Source organism: Chrysochloris asiatica, unplaced genomic scaffold, assembly GCF_000296735.1.
Source record: "Chrysochloris asiatica unplaced genomic scaffold, ChrAsi1.0 scaffold00142, whole genome shotgun sequence".
In the NCBI taxonomy this organism is placed as follows: domain Eukaryota; kingdom Metazoa; phylum Chordata; class Mammalia; order Afrosoricida; family Chrysochloridae; genus Chrysochloris; species Chrysochloris asiatica.
Window position 1 is genome coordinate 4,633,923 of NW_006408660.1, and position 7,456 is coordinate 4,641,378.

The 7,456-nt window shown below is 43.1% G+C and overlaps 1 pseudogene; it reads left to right on the forward strand.

Annotated features, from left to right (window-relative positions):
- LOC102835995 overlaps window positions 1-2,905 on the forward strand; it is an 82,628-nt pseudogene extending 79,723 nt beyond the window's left edge.
- The last annotated feature ends 4,551 nt before the right edge of the window (window positions 2,906-7,456 follow it).

A 7,456-nucleotide genomic window follows, 5' to 3' on the forward strand; every position in this document is an offset into this window, starting at 1 on the left:
GGGACCTTATCCAGAGAAGCAGCAGCACCAGAGATGGAGGCAGAGATGGGGGCATGGAGAGGGGGAGCCGCTGAGGACTCTAGATTCATGGACTAAGAAGAGAGGGATTAAGAGCTCCTGGCCAGGAGGCAGACTTGCAGAATGTGCCCTTTGGAGATGTAAATTATTATATATGCCTGAGTGGTTTTTTGTTTGTTTGTTTTTTAAAATGTAAAGTGGATAGAGAGAAATACTGTTAACTGATGGTACATGGAGGGTATTTTAATCAGTGTAATGAAATAAGGTATATGATTTGTTGAATGCAAAACTGATGATATGCCCTGTAAACTTTCATTCAATCCACAATAAAAACCTTAAAAAAAATAAAAAATAAAAATAGGCTTCTTATTTTAAGTCTTTGTAGTGTATGGGGCTTTAGGTGGAATACCCTGAAACCCCACCTACATCCTTCAGAGTTGGGACATTTGCATTTGAAAAGTCACACAGACCAACCCAGAACTGCTGGAAGAACAAGAGATTCATGATTGAAACAAAGCAGAGAAAAAAAGCAGACTGTTTGTTTTTTTGAGATTCAAGCAAGCTGTTTGCTTTGGAGGCATCAAGGCAAGGAAATTCGACCCATCAGGGAAAATCCTCTTCTATGGCTGGAAGTTAAAGGGAACCAGTGAGCTGTATGTCAGTTGGTGACAACCTGGGTCTATTTGTGAGTGGAATTGGGGGAAATGCAGTAATGAAGAAACGGATTAAACATGTTTGTCTCCTCAGCGTAGTGGGTTGATTGTTATTGTTAGGTGCCATCGAGTCAGTACCGACTCATAGTGACCTTACACACAGCAGAACGAAACACTGCCTGATCCTGGGCAAACCTCACTACCATTGCCACACTTGAGCCCATTGATGCTGCCACTTGGCCAATCCATTTCACTGGGGGTCTTCCTCTTTTTCTCTGACCCTCCACCTTACCAAACACGATCTCCTTCTCCAGCGACTGGTCCTCCTGACAATATGTCCGAAGTATGAGAAATGAAGTTTGGCCATCCTGGCCTCCAAGGAGCACTCTGGCTGCATTTCTTCCAACACAGATCTGTGTTCTTTTGTCAGACCATGGCACTTTCAATATTCTCCTCCAACACCATAACTCAAAAGCATCAATTCTTCTGCCCTCTTCCTTATTCACTGTCTAGCTTTCGCATGCATATGAGGTAATTGAAAATACCGTGGCTTGGGTCAGGCTAAACTTTAGTCCTCAAGCTGACATCTTTGCTCTTCAACACTTTAAAAAGGTCCTGTGCAGCAGATTTGCCTAATACAACACATCGTTTAATTTCTTGACTGCTGCTTCCGTGAGTGTTGATAGTTGATCCAAGAAGAATGAAGTCCTTGACAACTTCAATCTTTTCTCCATTGATAAGAATTTTGTTTATTGGCCCAGTGATGAGGATTTTTGTTTTCTTTACATTGAGATGCAATCCATATGGAAGGCTGTGCTCTTTGATCTTCATCAGTAAATATTTTAATTTTTTAAATATTAAAAAGTAGGTTGATAGGGATGGGCAATTTAGACGTTGGCTATCAAAAACAGGGGAAGGCTATAAAGGCATGAAGTGTCTGGCTTATAAGCTTTCATGAGTGTGTTTAGTTTTTGAATGAGGGGACAAGGGAGAATTACCACTGATTAGTTTTCCTCTTTTCCAGATAGGTCTGGTGAAAAGGTGGGGGATGATGCTGATAGAATTTTATGGTTTCATTGTGAGTAGTTATTAGCAAGATTAATTGTGATTGTCAAAGCTGTAATTGTAGAAGATGTGTAACAAAATAGAGGAGTAGTTAGTCTTTCATTTCAGGAACAGTTGATTGGGATCATGAGTGGAGTGTGGGGTCCCTGCCTTGAAAAGCATCAACAGCAGAGATGGCAGAAGAGGCGGTGACCTGGAAAGACTGAGCAGCTCTGGACTCTTAAGTTCATGGACTGTGTAAGGCTGTGTGTCTATAGGCAGGGTACTGGCTTGCAGAATGTACCTTTTGGACAGTTAAATGAATATTTGTTATTTGAGATATTTGTATGTGTGAATCAAATTTTTTGTTTTGTTCATTTGTGACATGTAAGATGCAAATGGGGCCAGTACATATTCAGTTGTATGTGCTTTAGTTATATAATGTTAGGCACTAGTATGACTTTATGACTTTACAATTTTCTTTAGAGATTATGCATACAGTTTATAGGTTTCTAGTTGACAAAGGTGGACTGTAAGAGTTAGGGTTCTTTGTCAACTTGATTAGGTTAGGATTTCCAGAGGATTAGCAGATAAGATGTGCTTATTCCCATGGTGATGAAACCTACAGGCACAGTTAACTCAATGATAAGGATCTATGAGCAGCCAATCAATTAAAGGGATGCTTCCTTGGGGGTGTGGCCTGCTCCTGATATAGTGGACATATAGTTTCTTTAGACTCTCACTCTCTCTCCCACTGGGGACCTGGGACTCTGCAATTGTAAGCCATTTCCTTGATAATAAACTTTTCTTTATATATACACATATTTATTTTTCACTGGTTTTGCTTCTCTAGAAAACCTGGTCTAAGACACCTCCCAAAGGCCATGTGGATCCAGGAGAGAATGACTTGGAAACAGCCCTGAGAGAGACTTGGGAGGAAGTGGGCATAGAAGCAGGCCAGCTGTTTCAGTGAGGGGTTTGGAAGGGAGCTCAATTATGTGGCCAGGCAGAAGCCTAAAACAGTCATCTACTGCCTGGCAGAGGTGAAAAGCTATGATGTGGAGATCCTCCTCTTCCAAGAGCACCAGGCCTACTGCTGTCTGGGGCTGGAAGACACCTGCCAGTTGGTTTAGTTCAGTGCAATGAAGGCAGCACGCCAAGAAGTGCACCAATTTCTCTGTGTAAGCTGACAGCAGCAGAATAATTTGGCCTGCCCCAGATCTGCCTTGATAGGTTCCTTGAGGGCCCTTTGAGACGAACCCACCCTCCACCAATGGGAAATGTACTCATCACAGCAAAGAATAGAAACGTTAATGAAATCAGTTCAGGATTTCAGATAAGAGCATGCAAACAATCTCAACTGGGTGGAAAAGAAAGCAAAAGAGAGGTTGAAAAAAAAAAAAAAAAGTCAGGCTGAGTAAATGCAGCCTTAAAAATAAACTTCTAGTAGCTTATTATTTTATTTTTTTAAAGTATTACTATAGAGCATCTTTTGGTTCTCTGAATAGCCATAGACCAGCAACAGCATCACCTGGGAACTTGTTAGATATGCAAAATTTCAGGTATGGCAGGGTGGGTTGTTGTTGTTGTTGTTAGGTGTCATTGAGTCAGTACCAACTCATAGCAACCCTTTGCAAAGCAGAACTAAACACTGCCTGATCCTGGGACAACCTCACTACCGTTGCCACACTTGAGCCTATTGACACTACCACTTGGCCAATCCATCTCGCTAAGGGTCTTCCTCTTTTTCTCTGACCTTCCACCCTACCAAACATGATCTCCTGCTCCAGTGACTGGTCTCTCCTGACAATATGTCCAAAGTATGAGAGATGAAGTTTGGCCTTCCTGGCCTCCAAGGAGCACTCTGGCTGCGCTTCTTCTAAAACAGATCTATTGGTTCTTTTGGCACCCTCACCACTGGACCAATAACATTCTTATCAATGGAGAAAAGATTGAAGTTGTCAAGGACTTCATTCTTCTTGAATCAACACTCACGGAAGCAGCAGTCAAGAAATCAAATGACATAATGCATTAGGCAGGGTGGGTGGACCATGTTAAAAAGTCCACAGGTGATTCTTATGCCCTGTCAGGTCTGAGGCTCACAGCTCTAGGTTGTTGCCCTGTTAAAAAGACACATCTGTCAGGTCGATTCCAACTCATAAAACCTTAAGGTTTCCAAGGCTGTAATCTTTCTCCCACAGAGTGACTAGTGGGTTTGAACCATGAATCTTTTGATTAGCAGCTCAGTGTTTACAGGACTCCAGGTTATTGTTACCAAACCCCTACATCCACGCATGTGTACACACACACACACACACACACACACACACACACACACACAAAACTCATACTGTAGTTGTTTAATGTAAAATGATCTTGTAGAAAATCCCGTTCACCTGATGGCCCAGCCACGGTTTCACAAACCTTCAGATATGCTTTTCAAAGTTGAGGAATGTGCAGACCCACTAAAAGGGGGAAACTTGCATGAAATTTAACGTTCACAAAATGTTGGTTTGGTTAATGTTTAGTATACTGTTTCTTAAATATATACCATTATAAAATGAAGTGTAGGCTTTTATGCCAATTTAAACCAACAAATTTAAAAGCACTGGACTACAAGGTCAATTGGAACAGCAAGGTCAGCAGTTCAAACTCACCAGTCACTCCTCAGAAACCTTCTATAGATAGGGTTGCTATGAGTTGGATCTGACTCAATGGCACTTAACAACAACAACACTGGTATGAGGCAGTCAGGTTGCAAGTTGCTATATGGCTTCAGTAAATCACTTTTTTATTTTTCTATACTGTCAACATTATTCACTTAAAAATTTACTTAGTCTTATAGTGTTATGGTTTTGTTAAGTGTCGCTGAGTCGGATCCAACTCACAGCGATCCTGTCTGTATAGGGTTTCTGAGGAGCATCTGGTGAGTTTGAACCACTGACTTTTCCATTCAAACAGACCTTGTGGTCCAGTGCTGATCTTACAGTGTCACCCCAAGGCTCCAGTGGGCCTTGTAAATTTGGTCCCATGTTCCCTCATGTTGTGGGGTGACTCAATTCTCCCACTCCTTACCTCCTATCTCCTGACTTCACATTGTGCAGAGGCGTCAATGGGTATTTGCATATTGTTCACTTCTGCTAGCTTCTCATTTGCTCCAAATCCCAAAATTGGCTACGTCACAGCTATAAATACAAACACAGTTTGAAACAGTGAAATCAATCAGAGGCTCATTCTCAGTTATAAAGCTAACATCCTAAGGGTCCAAAATATGTAGATATAAATTAAAGTGGAATCGAAGAGAGGACATTTTAAAATCTTCCATCTTGGGGTCTTAAGCATGTGTTTCTGGAAGCCCTATTTGGAAAGATACAGACATAGATCTGGGATGTCTGGACCTTGTCAAAACAGAGAAGTCAAGGCCCAGAGAAGAACAAGGCTAGCTCTTTCCTTCTCTGGTCTCTCTGAGTTGTTCCCATCAGTAGCAAGGATTGGATCCCAGTCCCAGTTGTCCCCAAATGCAAGGGGTTACCTTGAAATGAGGTGAGTTCCATTCCTGAGAGATGTTTGAGCAGATGCAGTACAGAGATGCTTGCTCAGGGGGTTTGTCCCAAAGGAGCTATAGGCACAACGTGAAGACTGGGACAAAGCAGGAATCTGCAAAGGCCTCAGTGATATTAGATTCGGCCAGCACTTGGGGATCTGGTTATAAACAGAAAAGTGGCATTTACCTCCAGTTCAGTTTGAGAGGTATGGAATGGGGGCTAGGCATCTGTATGTACATCCAAATGCACCTGAAAGCTTACTAAACATTGGCATAGATAACTTTTAAAATCTCTTCCGGATCTAAAGTGCTGGATTCCTATTCATATTAGTAGCAGCAGCAGCATCTCTATCCTGCAATGAATGCATGACATATGCCAGACACTTTAATAAATCCGCATGCAGGATTGCATGTAACTCCTACCCATGAATTAGCAGCAGGAGACGGGAGACATGATGCCCCTGTATTCCAGCTCCTGTTTAGGATCATTCAGCCTGGCCCAGGTGAGGTCAACCTCATAGATAACCATGGGAGGACTGGAGTGATGCCCCATGAAGACGAAATCAGTGTGGAGGTCACTGGAGGCATGGCGAGTTGTAAGAGAAAACAGAAAGGAAATAGTGATGGTTGACTAGATGCTAGATGCTGGGCAAGAACTTAACCTCACAACATCTCAGTTTCTACTTCAAGAAAATGGAACTTTTATGAGGATCAAGGGAGCAGAGGTAGACTTCTCACCTTTTATGTGGCAGACCCAGATTCGATTCCCGACACCACCCATCTATCAGTGGACGCTGTGTTGCTTCCAGACTAGATGGATTGCAAAGAAAGATCTGATTGTCTACTTCTGAAAATCAGATAGTGGACATCCTATGGATCATAATGGTCTGACCCTGTGGTACATGGAATCACCATGAGTGAGGGCCAACTTGATGATAGTTCATTGATGACATCATTTAAAAGTAAATGAAATCCACTTATTTATTCATTGATCCATTGAGGACTGACTATGTGCTGAGCATCATTCAGGAAATGCATCAGCCAAGTGTGACAACTCTTTCTGTCTTCTGAGGCTAACAGTGGAGTACAGAATACAGGCAGAAACAAGTCAGCAAATAAACATAGAGTGTAGGATTGCAGGGGGAAGGAGCGGGGGTGGGGGTGGGAAGCAATAAGTTGTAGGAAGATAGATAATGTTGGGCTAGGAGAAGGTCTAGAAAGTACTCTGAAAAGGCAGGATGCTTGGGGGCCACCTCCTGGGGGCCAACAATGTGGGAGGTGGTATTCTGCTTGAATGAAGAGAGAGGGGAAACTATCTGGCTAGCTGGAAGACAACATGTTCTAGTCAGTGAAGAAATAAAAAGAATGCCTAAGGGAGTCTAGTCCTGGTGTGGCGCTGTGGGTTAATACGCCAGACTGCAAAGCCTTTGAATGGCAAGGTCGGTGGTTCAAGCTCACCAACTGCTCCTTGGAAACTCTTTACAGGGTCGCTATGGGTCAGAACCGACTCAATGGCACTTAACAACAAAGAAGTCTGTGTTGTTAGTTGCCATCGAGTCAGCCCCAACTCATGGTGGCCTCATGCACAACAGAACTGAATCATTGTGCTCCACAGAATTCTTATCAGTTGAGTTTTGGAAGTAGATTGCCAGGCCTTTCTTCCTAGTCTCTTAGTCTAGGCGCTCTGTTGAAACCTGTTCAGTGTCATCGCACCACACAAACCCCCAATGACAGATTTGTGGTGGCTGTGAGTGAGTAGCACGGGCCAGGAACTGAACCTGGGGTTTTTATATGGAAGGCAAGAATTGTACCCTGCCCTCTGTCACTTAGTAGATGCTCAATGAAAGGAACATGTTCTAATAGTTCAGAGGAAAGGCTCAGACCCTCATTTACCAACTGTCTGGGCTCTGTTGCTGCTGCTGCCCTGCTGTGGGAACGCTATCTGCAGGTCCCCATTCCCATCCTGGCAGAAAGACTTGTGGGCTGGCACACCAGGAATATCAGGAGACATTGGAAAGGTTGTACAACCTTCCAACACCTTGCACACAATGGAAGTCTCTCAGTGAAGATGTTGCTGCCTGCCAGAGGGGGTTGAATGTTGGAAAGTTAAAAAATGATGGAGGTTGAGGAACAAACAAGATGGCGGATCGGATGGACGTATAGCAGAGAGCTCCGCCAACAACAACACAGAATACCC